A 15,603-nucleotide genomic window follows, 5' to 3' on the forward strand; every position below is an offset into this window, starting at 1 on the left:
ATGGTTGAAGAAACCTCTGACATTACTTGCGAATAAAAACTCTTGTTGTGCCCCAAAAATGGAGTCTGTTTAGAATCATTAACATAAAGAATAAAATGATTCTGTTGATACATTCGAATGATTAAACGTTTCACAATTAGTAAACTGGATTTATTGTCATAACCTGCATTTTCCAACAAAATCGATCCATTTAAACCATGATCATGAGCAAGTACATAAATATACTCCTGAAAGATAAGGGGATATAAGAAGTAGTGAGATCTATCTAGCCCTAAATAGCTTTGGAATTTATCCATTTGAAATTTGATTTAAATTAAATTAAGGGTAGAGGATTTTGGGGGTTATAAATGATACATAGTGCGATACAGTCAAAACAAGGTATTATAGTACAAACCGAATAGATACCTCAGATACAGATAAAATTCTCAACAGATTCTCTATCCTATCTTTTTCCTTTGTTTTCATTATAGGATAACAAGATGATTAGAAATCCTTTACTTTTTTCAACCCAATCGCTCTTTTGATTTTGGAAATTTTTTTATCAATATACTGTTTCTTATACACATACTTCTCCATTATGGAATGGAGGATGGTAATATTTAGGATTCATTAAAAAATCAAGAATACATTCCTGGGAGAAAGCCTTCCCGTATTGGGCACTAATATTTTTTTAACGTCTAATTAGATCGGGTAATCATTCAAATTGAAAAATGAGATTATTCAGGAATACACATTGAATGCTGAGATTACGCATTGAATTTCTGGTAGTAGATCCATAATAAAAGAAGTTTTTGTGATTAATGCAGAAGAAATGAAACAAAAGATACGGTAGAGCTAGGACAGTTATTGTATGAGGTCTACCCAGTGCTAGATGCAGAGGCGCATAATAGATCGATATGAACATTATGAGCTGTCCCGTAATAAAACCAGTTATTGCTGATACCCTCTTCTCGGCTCCTTCTTCTCCTTCTTCCATAACGTGAGCTCGGAGAAGAAAGAGATAGGAGGGTCCTATGGAGAATGTGGTCAGAAATCCATAATAAAGTCCGACCACGATGACCGAATTGATTATCTTCATGCATAAGGATACTAGATTACCTAGTAGAAAAGATTTCAAAATCATCACAAACCTCCCTTTTTCTTTTCTATTGCAATTTCTGGATTATTATATGATGATTTTGAAACTTTCCATATATAGAAAAGAAATACAAAGAGATAGACTAGAAATGACATCTGTTATGTGAATGACACCAAAAGTATATTAAATGAATGGAATTGGGATATGGATGGAATATAATGAAATAGAGCCACTTTTAGGTTCCCTATGAAATGAGGCATGGAGGGGAGCCACTACGAAGAAGTTCCGGGAGTTACGAAGGAAGCTTCGAGCTCATATTGGTCATGGGTTGAGAACGGGAGTGGAACTCTATGAGATCGAATCTCCCGTTGTTCCTCAGTAGCTCAGTGGTAGAGCGGTCGGCTGTTAACCGATTGGTCGTAGGTTCGAATCCTACTTGAGGAGATTTGAAAATCGCCGTCAACACCCCGGTGTAGGTCCGGGATACTCCTTTGTTCCATAGCCCTGGGGCTATTTACAACTATCCAATTAAGAATTTTCAGATGTACTAGTACTAGCAGTGCATCAAAGATGCAGTCATCGATTCTACCGAGAGGCCACAATTGCTGCGAGCAAACATATTAATGACGAGGAACGCGTTTTTGTTATGCTACTAATACTTGTACTTGCTCTGCTATTCTATCCTGGCTGAGGAAGAGTTACGGGCGCGTAAAACAAAAAAAACACACTGATGGGGGACGGGCATACGCATACTATGTGTAATGCTTCACTCATTTACGATAAATAATAAATAAAAAGGTTAGAATTCTAGCTCGAGTAGGTAAAATGAAATGATTCAATAATTATTCGTTTGCTGATGAGGCGTGTTCTATTCGACCCATGAAATAATGTTAAATACTTAAATAATTTAGATAATTAAGATATAAGATATGGTTGTAATAACAAAATATAAATAAATAAATAAATAATTAAATATACCAACTAAATAAAATAATTTAATTGAAATATACCATAAATTATTTAAATAAATAACTTACTAATATATAAATAGATAATTATAATAATGCGTAGATAATTAAATATAATTAGTACTAAGATATAAATAAATATTTTGTTTAAATATTTTAAAGAAAATCAATTTTATTCGCTTATTATATATATATATATATATATATATATATATGTAAACAAGTTTATAAAGACGTTCAAAGATGACGAAACGTGAATCAAAGTGTCGAGTTTTAAATACAAAGAATTAGATTTACTATTATTATTATTAAAATATACTTATAATGCATACACACACACACACACGTAAACGAGAACTTTTAACGAGGTTTTGACAAAAGACATAACTTAAGGATATCGGTTTTCATAAGTTATTATTTATTTACAATTATTTATTAGATTATCATCTATTAAAATAAGTTATATTAATTAACAAAAATAGCTAAAAGAAATAAAAACTCAAAACCCCTAGTGGCCGAATTCGAACCCGCGACCATCAAGTCCTAACACACAGACGTTACCAACTGAGCTAACTGCTTTATTGATTAATAAACGAAAACATTTTATTATACACAGATGCCGATCATTTGCCCCAATTTGCTATAAACCCTAGATTCTACAATTGCCCAAACCCGCTTATGATTGATAGATTAAAGTTAGGGTTAACATTCTTTGATTATAAATGAACACAATACAACAAAAAATTACCTCTTAACGTTTTATAATGATGGTGTAGGAGGGCGAACCGTAGCCGGCCATAAACGATGATGAACGGACAAGCACAGGTTGATGTTAATTAAATTGTGTATGCTGGTTTGCTAGCGCTGCTATGACGACCACACATGAAGGATTGATTGATTGATAATCATCGTTTGATATGTTTTATGATTTACGAGTTAGGTCGGTTATTTTATTAAAGGGAAAACGTATCAAATGATGTCGTTTCTTTAATTAGATCTGTCGGTAGGCCGGTTATTGTAAGAGATCAATATATCACGAATCAATTTTGATTATATTAGCTTCTTGGTCATGATACATAAAACGGGTATAAGATGGATAACCGGATCCGGGTATGGATACCCGGTTGGACCAGATTTTTGAGTTATTATATTATACAAATTGCAAAAAGGTCCCTCAAATTTAGAGGTGGGTACACTATGAGATTAAAGTTTAGTTTGAGGTAAAAATTGAATATTTTCAAAGTTAATTTATATATAATAAATATATATAATAAACAATTAAGAATAAAATAATAATTACCCAATAAATGCGGTATTTTTTGGTTGATATAATTTACCGAACGTAAACGGGTTGGGTAATGGTTAATTTAAAATCCGAGTTGTTACATTCTAATGGCCATCCATCATCTCCAAACACATATTCTTGATTACCTGTAAAATAGTTTATAATATACGTTAGCAACACATGCTGTTGAATATGTTTGACACTAAAAATGGGCAAATATCATAAAAAACCAACATACTTTCTGTTTTTGCTCATTAAAGTCCTTCAACAATTTTTTGCACGTTAAAGTCCCTCAACATGTTAAATTCGAATGAAAATTTGACATAACTTATAAAAACATTTAAATATATAAATAATATTCTTTTTTCTAGTTGATAAATCTGACACGTCTCAAAAACCTATTAGGAATCCTCAATTTTGCCATGTAAATGTTTACTCAAGGTCACGTGATGTGAGTTTTTTTTTTTTTGGGGGGGTTTGGGGGGGGGGGGGATTTGGAAACACGTATTTATTACAATTACATAAGAGGTATCGATCAATGTATCTAAATGGAGCATTGTGAATCTGGAATTGTTTACTCTTGCTTTGCTGCAAGCTAGAACATGTTAAAATATTGCTTATAGAACTAGGACTTTAGGATGGTTCACAAATCATCTTTATTCAAGTTTCATCATAAAAGTAAAATAAGAAATAGAAAGAAAACATAATGGATTTAACAGTATAAAAAGGTGATTAGAAATGGATTGCTTTAGAAATTGGCTATGAAAGTTTGTGTGGGATGTTGAACTCAATTGGTATGCTTGATGTCACTATTAAGAGTTCTTAATTCTTGTATCATAGTGTTTTAGATGGAACCTTAAAAGAATTTTATTAATTTAATTTTTTTAGTCATATTTAATCAAAACAACGTAGCTTTGATGGGTTTTGCATTTGAGTTAGATGTTTAAAAGCCACATATACACTTTCCCATATATCCTACATAAGAAAAAATAACACAAGCAAAAAAAATAAATCAGTTGCATATTGTTTTTATGAGTCGTGTCACATTTTTGATCAAATTTAACATATTGAGGGACTTTAACGTGCAAAAAATTGTTGAAGGATTTTAATGAGCAAAAACAGAAAGTATGTTGGTTTTTTATGGCATTTTCCCAAACATTTTATATATACTTAATTATCCCCTCGGGTATCTTATGGCCCGGCCCATCGTGGCTTAGGAAGAAACTAAGTTCTAAAAGTCTGAACTACTATTACAAACTTCAACTTAACTCGAAACCACTCAGCAAACACTGCAACGTTCGAGTACTTAGCAACTACCAATATACCCAAGATTATCCCCACTCGGACATTACTTAGGTTCAGCCCAACGTGGCGGAGGCATAAGCAAGCGTGGTGTGGTGTACCCACCGTCTACCCAAATATGAAATGATCCAAACAAACATATACGATAGCCTGAGGGATACATATACATATACAAACATATACAATGTAATGATTTAATGACTCGATTTATAATGGTGTAAAGATTTTGGACATATTCATTTTTGTTCTTGATCAATGTGTCTCACTAAGTTATACCTGCTTGTTATAGTACGAGAATAACATTTTATATCTAACTAGATCAATGATCTAACTTTAGACCTTTAGTTTATTTGCATAACTTTTACCTTAATAATCATTTATTTATAAATTATATGGATCTTTAGTCCTCTTTTAGGTTCATCATTCATGTACTACGTTTATTTTTCATGAAGAAACGTATATATTTAGGTTTCATCCTTAAGAAGAAACATTATAAAACTTTGCATTATAAATAAATAATAGTTTAACTATACCCTGTTCCTAAAAAGACTATATTCCACTTATTAAGTATAGGCTATATCCCTCACTAGATCTAAGCCATATATAATAAAATAATGTGTAGATGTCTTAATTTGTATGGCTACATTATAATAAATTGCCAAAGCTTGACGCGGGAAACACTCCTACTTATCGTCAGGTAATTGAGTGAATAAACCAACAGAGAACGTCGGGATTGAAGCACGAACTTCGAGACAATGTGTGTATAAAAGGTGAAATGTGTTTAGGATGCCTTGAATCAAAGCTCGATCACCCCATTTATAGGGCAAGTTAATGGAGCATAGAACACTACATCACGTAGCGCGATGGACTTGCTACACCGCCTCTGAATATTTTAATCTGTCGTGTATTGCACGGATGCTAGGGCTGGCCGTCACGTAGCGTGACACCGCCCACTAGTCATGTTGTGTCGACATGTAGACCTGCCAGGTGTCACGTGTGGCGATACGTAGTTGGACATGTGCCACGATTACTTAACCTGGTCATCACGTAATGCGATGACCCAATGATTCAGGCGGTCGCGAAGCGCGACAACGCCATTTCTGGGATATGGTGATATATCTATGTGTATCGCAATGGGTTTCTTTCTGATCCATCGCGTAGTGCGACGGGTCCTGAAATCCTTAATGTTTATTTTGAGTCCTTGAACTTTTGAAATTGATATTTTTGGCCTGAAAGTTTAGGGATGTTACACTTTCCCCTTGATTTGAAAAAATGACCCATCTATGAACTTAACCCTCCCGATTATGTTATCGTTTAATTCTAAAAAAATTGACTTGTTTCAAATCATATGATTATTTTCCCCATTATCCAAATACCGTACATCATCATCAACCCGCACGGTCTCGTATTTCTTCAGTATTACTTTTTGTTCATTTAAGAGCACAACTTGATGCATATACGCCACTTAAGGGCTTTGGTTTGGTTGACTTATTGACCCTTTTAAACTCGGTCCGGGAAACCAAATGCAAAGTGACAGTCAAATCGGTAACATAAAATCTATGACCGATCTTTCTTCACATTTATTTTCTGTTGAATTGATGACCCTTGTTTTGGTACTAAGGGTTCGGTCTTTGCCATTAAATAGGCCTCGACCACGACCTCGACCTCGACCTCGACCTCCTCGCCCTCTATTAGATTCAAAACTTCTATGACTTGATAAATCATAGTTACCGAATAAAAGTTGACCTTGGTCACTCCCTGAATTTCTTCTTCTCGGATTCGCTCCTCATGGGCTCGGAGTAGGCCTACAACATCTTTAAATCCCGTTTTATCGAGTTCCAACATTTGCTCAAGCGAAACAAGCATCTAAATATACTTCGTTCTTGGGAGACTTTTGATAAACTTCGAAATTCGCAGAGAGCCGCAGATTTCGAGGCAAAGGTCGATTAACTTGCCCACAAAGTTATCTATGGAGTCTGACTCATTCATTTTCATATTATCAAATTCTATTGACAAGGTTTGGAGACATGATTCTCAAACCCATACGACACATAAGTGTGGGTTTTTAATCGAATCGCACATGGCTTTAGCTTTTTCTTGATCTCAAATTTGCATGATCAAGGTTTCGGGTATGGATTGAAATAACAAGGCCATAGCCATGTCATTTTTATCTTCATCAGTGACACATGAGTTGATGGCATCCCAAACTTTAAGAACTCTTAGGACTACTTTCATCCTCATAGCCCTCACGGTATAGTTCATTGTAGTTAACATTGGATATTGAACTGAACATGGCCCATTCTCTTTCTCCTTCTGGCGGCGACGGTGGTCATGTCACCCATGGCTAATCAAACCCAACATGTTTGAACAAAGCAACAATCGAACGAACTATGCGGTCGATAGTGAAAACAACTTCCTCGAGAGATCAAACCAACTTGTTCAATTGAAACACATTCTTTGTTGGCTAAATCGTTAATTATCGCGTTCTTGAACCGAGCTCTGATACCAATTCAATAATGATACACGATAATTAACGAACAACTTAGAAATAACCGACTTATGTTATAAACAGAAAATATGGCTAAAAAATTTATTTCAATATCTTTGATAGTGATGGTGGTGACTATTGTGTTTATGTTGTTGTATCTAACACTTACTTTGTGCATGTATTTATACTAGTCATCCAACTTGGTCACCAAGCTTAATTATGTACCGCCACTCAACTTGGCCAACAAGGTGAACTTGGCCACCAAGGAAATGGAAGAATGTTTCACAATACCCTTTAGACTTTAACCGGCTTGTTAAAACCACTTAGACCCGGTTCACCAACTTGTGACCCGGAATAGAAATTAATCCAAAATTGATTAGTTGTATCCTCCATCAGCAAAGCCTTAAATCATCTTGTCTTGTAAGATTCTAAATCTAGAGCTTTGTATACTTTATGTTTGAAGTTTAAATTAGAGGTTTTGAGCTTAAGATCTTTAATGCATGTTGTTTGGTGGATTTTAGGAAGCTTGATTATTGTTTCCTTATGTTTGATATGAAAGTGTAGGTAATATTTACATGTTATCTTGTGATTACTTACTAGTTTGATCCCTTTATACGAAATTCGACACCAAAACTCGTATTTTGTAAACATGCTCATAATGTAAAGAGGGCTTATGAATTCAATGATGTTATTAAGTGTTTTGGAAGATTGGAAAATGTATTTAAACCCAAAATCATGAATTTAAACAAGTTTTAGAGAAAAAAACATAATGGACAGAAACATCAGACAGACCATCAAAACCTTTATACGGGTTGTCTAATATCATTTTTTTGGGAAATTGATCTTTTTGAAAACCTGATTAAAACCTGATCAATTTAATATATGACAGAACATCAAATATATTTTTAAACCCTAGTACGACTCGTCTAATGTTAATTTGGGGGATAATCTGATTTCATGATTTAACGGACTATCTGATAGTTAGACAGCCTATCTAAAAACATTTTGATTTGACTTACAATCTAACATTTCCAACGGACCATCTGATAGTCAGGCAATCCATCTATAAACATTTTGATTTGGCTTACCATCTAAAATTTCAGTCGACCTGTCTAACACCAAAGTCAACAGACCATGTTTATCTAAAATGATATTTTTGCAACCCAAAACATTTCTTGCATAATAAGCAGGTTAAATCTTTTAAATAAGTTCCTAAATCAGGTCTAGATGCCTTAAACTAAAAAATTATTACAAGTTTGAGATTATAATCCTTTAAAGACCCCTTTATCTAAGATACCGAAACATTCAAGATTCTGAAACAAATGAATAAAGTTTAACAACTTTTAAAACTAACAAGCACACTATTTTATGTGTTTGACAAAGCTCAATTATTTGATTACATACAATTTATTAAAAGTAGTCATTCATTCGACGTAGTTGAACACGTAGGACAACACTAATCCCGTATGCAAATTGATGGTCAAATACGTGCCTAGTAACGAGCACACGTAATAGTTCTGGGCAACTGACTTGTGCAATCTAGTGAAAACATAACATTTTTTTTTGCAGATCGAATGATTAAGTGGCTGCTTTAAGAGAAAACTATGATTTGCCTCATGTAATATCGGTGGGCTACCATTGAACCACTGAAAACTAAATTACGGGTATTGACCCCATATGTTTTTCATAACGCTGATTTGAGCCGCGTATTGAACCCATGTTTTTATGTTGACCGTTAGTTGACCATTAGTTGACTGTTTGGTTCAAGGGCACTTTAGCAATTGATAAATAATAATAATAATAATAATAATAATAACAACAACAAGAACATCTACATCTCCATAACATCATTCATCACTCATCATTTGCATCTCCCCATTCATGATCAGCTTCTCCTGCATCATTCATCAAACCCAAATAATAATAATAAGAAGAAGAAGAAGAAGAAGAAGAACAGATCGATGTATTCTGCATCTCAGAATAATCGACGGTGCGACAACCAAATATCCCAAACCCATCAATCAATGTTGAACCCACCAAAATTAATGAAACCAATACCAAGATTGAACAAAAAGCAAAACCCATTTGGTGAATTTATAAGGTTCCGGCGGGCTCTAGGGTTCCGGTGATTCCGACGAATTCTAGGGTTTCTAGTCGGCCGAAGTCGGTGCTTGAAGTCGGGGACGGGGAAGATGACGATCGTATGTGGTAAAGGGTTTGAGAGGTGGAGATGGTGTTCTTGTTAAATATATGAAGATGATGATGATTGTGTTGTTATTATTATGTGTTTGTATAAGATTTATGTGTTTTTGGGTTTAGGTTAGGGTTATTAGCCGAAGGTTTTCTGGGTTTGTGTTTGTGTTAGGGTTCTTAAATGTTGATGTTGAAGATGAAGAGTATATTAACTAATAATTATACGAGGGCGCATACTGAGCCCGCCAAAAAAACACATGGGTCTAAACTCTAACATGCGTAATTTAGTTTTCAGTGGTTCAATGGTAGCCCTCCCTTATCACAAGGAGGCAAATCATCGTTTTCTTCTGCTTTAATATGCTTAATTATTTGCCGTCTTGATAACCTAGCCTGTTAGTTAATCATATTCACCGGCTTTGGCTGATGTATTCTTTTTTAATTATGTCTCTAAGGTAACCCTAAGGACGTATGTTCCTGAAGCTAAGGATTTTGGAAATTTGGAATTTTAAGGTATACAAGACTTTTGGTTTGATCGTGAAATGCATAAGCTGATGATGTTAAAGAATGTTTTAAACAAGTCTTTCATTAACTCATTGTGGTTTTGGGTAATGTTGGTTTGAAGTTTTTAGTGATTTGATTGTTAATATAATAGAAGTATGTCATGTTTGACTTCCGTTTATTTAAGTTTCTGTTTATCAGTCCGGTAACTAACCGCTCGGGGCCCACCAACTTAAAGCGGGGTGTGACAGCCGTTATGAAAGCTGTTGGAATACCGTATGCCCGAGACACATAATTAGGTTAATGTGGCTAGTTGTGTTTGATCCAAGTCGGGTCATACCCAATAACGAGTTAGACACACACCAATAATGTATTTGTTAAGATAAGATCTATGAGACAAATACAGAACACGATACATTCAGAAAATCGGGTTTCTGAATACCTACTTGAAAGTGTTAAATAAATTAATTGGTTAATTTATTTATTCAAATAATTATTATTGGAATGATTATTTAGCTGTGTTCTTTTATAAAATGGTTTATGAAAGATGGGGTGTTTATATATTTTATAAAGTATAAAATAAATAATAATAAAAAAAATATATATATATTTTTTTTGGGGCAGGTTTTGGGTGGGCCCCAGACCCCAAAGTTTTGGTCAAGTTTTGTCATGGATTTGGTGGAGGTTGAGTGTTTGTTACTTGACTTGAAAACCTAACACCATGATAGGATTTGATTGAAAAAGGTATTGATATCAAGACTTTCAAGTAACAAAAAACACACAACTCTTTCTTTTTCTCTGTTTTGGTTTTTCGGCCAAGAACAAGAAGAAGAGTCTCGGGTCTGGGTTTCTCGTGTTCAAGCTTCCTAACATAGCTCGGTGTGTGTTGGAGGCTCGGGGTATATTCCGTTTGAGGATTTTCCCTTTGAAAGTCTAGCGTCAACATCATCATCTTCTTCAACATCAACTACACTCTTAAAAGGTTAAGAATGTAAGTGTTTATAGTTTTGATAGTTTAGTTTTTCCGTATCGTTTGATCCTTGCTTCGGGTTTCTAATAAATAGATTATTGGTAATCTTATGACATGAATAAACTAGGTTGTTCATGAACACATTTCCTATAAACTTGTAATATATACATATATAAACACATGGATACATATGTTTAGTTTGTTTATATCACGCTTCCGCCTTAATTGTGACTAGTTAAATGGTTAACTAAGTTTAAAATATCCATAGAAACCCAACAAATGGCATCAAGAGCCGGGATACGGAAAACTAAGCTTCGGGTTTTCGGTTTTATATTTTTCCCCTTGAAAGATTTTATACAAAAATTAACATGCATGATTTTTTTTTGTATTTAATCTTGTTTTAATTTTTTGGCTTTGTTCAAAAAAAATATATATATATATATATATATATGTAAAACCGAGTAAATGGGCCGAAGCCCAATTCGGGTGAAATTGGGCCGAAGCCCACTTGTTTTGGTTAATGGGCTAACCGAAAAAAAAAAGGGGAGAAAGTGCAATGGGCAGAAGCCCATTTTTGGTTAAATGGGCCGAAGCCCATGAGACTTTCTATTGGGCCGAAGCCCATGTGTTTTGCACATGTGGGCCGAAGCCCATAATCAAGTTATTGGGTCAAGCCCAAATGGGTTGGGCTAGGCCCGATAAAGTCAAGGGGTTTTGGAACGGGTTTCTAAGACATAACAGGTTATGTTTATTAAAACTAGACCGAGTCGTAGACCAAAATGGATGTTTGTTTGTGGTTGATGATTGTAATTGTAATTAATTATTCAAGTTTCGGTTTGTAATAATTAATTAGGGGCAATTTTGTAATTTTGTAATTATTTATTCATATGGGTATGTAATAAATAGATTATTTGTAATATCTTTATTTTATAGAAAAATGTATTAGGACATTTGTTTTGTAAAATTAAAGAAGATTGCAAAATTGGAATTTGGGCCTCATTGGGCCGGGTATGGTGATAATGGGTCTCACAAGCCCATTAAGGGGATTCAAGCCCAAATGGACCTAAGCCCACCCATTGAGCCCAAATGGAAGCTTATGGAAGCTAAGGCCCAAGTTCAAGCCCAATGGATTACAACGGGGTTGAAGAAGACGCTTGACGCATTTGGATGCGGGATCAAGTGGGAGCTACAACATCCATGTGTCATGTGTCCCTTAGGATCGGACCTAAGACACACACTTGTTTCGGCTAACAAGTGTGGTCTAACTTAGTGGCTCGTGTCTAGTATAATTGTGTATGCTTGTTAATTGATTGTTTGATTATGTGGTTGCTAGATATTAGGATATCAACTTCGTCACATAGAATTAATTAACAAAGCATAAAACGGGTTCTAATAATTATCGGTAATTACGTGACACATAGTTTAATAAAATGGATTTATTAACTAGCCGTCTCACGCCCATAATAAAATGGTTTTATTATAAATTAGAATTTTGAAAATGGTTTCAAAATATCATGTTACTAAATGCATGTTAGAACATGATTTAAAGTTTTACAACTAGAATTATTAAAACTAAAAATCCCTTTTAAAATTAAAGATAATAAGTCAAACACCATCGTTTTGTATAACGCTTAACATATTAGTAAGCTCTTAGTAGGAAAAAGGTCACCTAACCGCGTAGAGTAAATTAACATGTTGAGGTAATATTGGCATATAAATGGGAAAAAGGTCACCTAACCGTTTGTATGTTGATATTACAAGTTGATACAAGTAGGACGACTTAAATTAGAACCATGTGAAGAGGGTCACCCAAGCATGGGGTCTAATAGGTGTTGATGGGATAAACATGCCGACACGAAATATGATTTCGAACCGGTCCTATAAACTCTAGAAGTTGCAAAAGGGTTTGCAATTGTTATGAATAACTACCTTGATAAACCGACAATGGGAAAAAGGTCACCTAACCGGAGTCGGGTTTATCGTTGGATTCTAGATTTTAATTATTAATTATATTTGGTATATATAAAAGGGTATTAATAATTAAAAAGGTAAAACACTAAAATGAACTTAATTAAAATTCTGCAGATGGCCGCACACGTCGACGACAACATAATCCCTAACGTCCAAAATGTATCTCTCCGATCTATTCTCGCTAAAGACCGTCTTAACCACAACAACTTTTCGGATTGGTTCCGAAATTTAAGGATTGTTCTAAAACAAGAAAAATTATATCATGTTTTGTAAACACCTATCACCAATGAACCGGAAGAGGGAAGTGAGGTCGAATATATGAATTGGGTCCAACACACGGAAGATTCCATTCAAGTGTCATGCCTCATGTTGGCGACTATGGTTCCCGAAATCCAAAAGGATTTCGAAAACCATAATGCGTACGACATGATTACTCAACTTAAGGAAATGTTCCTTAAGCAATCAAGAGTTGAAAGGTTCGAAACGGTTCGAGCCTTGCATGCATGTAGAATGGATGATAATCAACCAGTTTCAACTTATGTACTTAAGATGAAAAGTTACATTGATCGCCTCGCCAAGCTCAATTGTCCCATCTCAAAAGAGTTAGCAACAGATTTGATCCTTAACTCTTTGTCGAAAAGGTTCGACACTTTCGTGTTAAATTATAACATGAACGGGTGGGACAAAAACATTGGAGAACTTCACTCAATGCTTAAAACAGCCGAGGCGAGCATGGGTAAAAGGGTTTTACCCGTGTTTGCGATCAATGAAGGTAGATCCAAGAATCGATCTCAACCCAATCCTAAGGCTAAGGTAGCAAAAAGAAAGGGTCCTCCTGTGCATCTTAAGGGTAAGGGCAAATCACCGGTTATGGCAAAGAAACAAAAGGTTGTGGAACCGAGGGGTCATAAGGATGATCCTTGTTTTGGTTGTGGTGAGACTGGACATTGGAAACGCAATTGCCCGGTCTACCTAAAGGAGCTAAGAGCCAAGAGGAATGCGGGGCATGCCTCGGGTAATGTCTTTATGATTAATATTGAGCTAAATCTTATTTCTTCTAACACATGGGTATTGGATACCGGATGTGGAATTCATATTTGCAATTGGTTGCAGGGGTTCAAAAGGAATGAAGACTTAAAGAAGGGCGAAGTGAGTCTTTTCATGGGCAACGGTGCAAGGGTGCACGTGGTCGCTAGAGGAGACTTCACTTTATCGCTTCCAAGTGGTTTGGAAGTTGTTTTGAGAAATGTTTTGTATGCTCCTAGTTTGACTAGGAACATTATTTCCGTGCACCTTCTTAGACAATGTAACTTTGACTTTAAATTTGTAAAATCAGAAATGCATGTATCATCTAATGATATCTTTTATTTTAAAGCTGTACCAAACAACGGTATTTATGAATTGGTTCATGACAATACCTCAAATAGCTCATTATATCAAACTTCCACTAAAAGACTCAAAAAGGATTTTAGTGATTCCTACATTTGGCATTGTCGTCTTGGACACATAAACAAGAATCGTGTAAATACTCTCCAAAAGAATGGTCTTTTGAAAACAAATGAGTTAGGTTCGTTTGATGAGTGTGAATCTTGTATTCAAGGCAAGATGACCAAAGAACCTTTTAAAGGTACAAATGAAAGGGCTAAGGACTTGTTAGGTATCATACATACGGATGTATGCGGACCTCTCAAGCCCACTAGTAGGAATAGTGAAAGGTACTTCATTACCTTTACCGACGATTTTAGTTGATATGGGTATGTGTATCTAATGAAACACAAACATGAAGCCTTTGAAATGTTCAAGGAATTTCAAAATGAAGTACAAAATCAGCTCGACCGAACAATCAAGGTACTCCGCTCCGATAGAGGAGGCGAATACCTAAGTGATGCTTTTCAAAGTCATCTTAGAGATTGTGGAATTATTTCACAGCTCACTCCTCCTGGTACTCCTCAACATAACGGAGTATCCGAGAGGAGGAATAGAACACTGTTGGACATGGTTCGATCAATGATGGCACGAAGCTCACTACCGCCATCATTTTGGGGATATGCGCTACTTACAGCGGCTCGTATTTTGAATATGGCCCCGACCAAAAAGGTGGATCGAATACCCTATGAAGTGTGGCATGGAAAGGTTCCATCCTTTTCATATTTAAGGGTATGGGGATGCATAGTTTATGTTAAACGTGACACCCCAAATAAGCTTGAGGCTCGATCCATCAGGTGTATCTTCATAGGATACCCAAAGGATGATATAGGATATATATTCTATGATCCTAGTGAACAAAAGGTGTTCGTTTCACGCAAAGGATACTTCTTAGAAACTAAGTTCCTTATGGAAGGACCTAGTGAAAAGAGAGTGGAACTTGAAGAGGTTCAAGAATCACTGGATGATACACAGTTGGTCGATACTAGTTTTCAACACGAGGATGTTGAAGGTGATCAAATGGTTGATCATACACACGTAGCTCACAGATCTAGTAGGATTAGTCGACCTCCCAAGAAATATGGATTTCTCGTGGATGATTGCTACTTGGTCGATTCGGATGAACCGATCTCCTACAAAGATGCTATGTCACAACCTGATTGTGACAAGTGGCTTGAAGACATGAGCGCCGAGATGCAATCCATGCAGGATAACCAAGTTTGGGAATTGGTTGATCGTCCACTTAACTCCAAACTGGTTGGATGTAAGTGGGTCTTCAAGAAGAAGACCGATATGCATGGAAATTTAGATACTTACAAAGCACGACTTGTAGCAAAAGGTTTCACGCAAACTCAAGGGATTGATTATGATGAAACCTTCTCGCCGGTCGCGATGCTTAAGTCGATCAGGATATTATTTGCCATT

The 15,603-nt window shown here is 35.4% G+C and overlaps 1 non-coding gene across 1 annotated transcript; it reads left to right on the top strand.

Annotated features, from left to right (window-relative positions):
• The first annotated feature begins 1,450 nt into the window (after window positions 1-1,450).
• On the top strand, window positions 1,451-1,522 carry TRNAN-GUU (transfer RNA asparagine (anticodon GUU)). Its single transcript has one exon. It is a non-coding gene; the product is annotated as a tRNA-Asn (tRNA).
• Window positions 1,523-15,603: the final 14,081 nt, after the last annotated feature.

This window comes from Bidens hawaiensis, unplaced genomic scaffold (assembly GCF_021521415.1).
Source record: "Bidens hawaiensis isolate Kalapana, Puna unplaced genomic scaffold, B.hawaiensis_p1.1 tig00008869_1, whole genome shotgun sequence".
NCBI lineage: Eukaryota > Viridiplantae > Streptophyta > Magnoliopsida > Asterales > Asteraceae > Bidens > Bidens hawaiensis.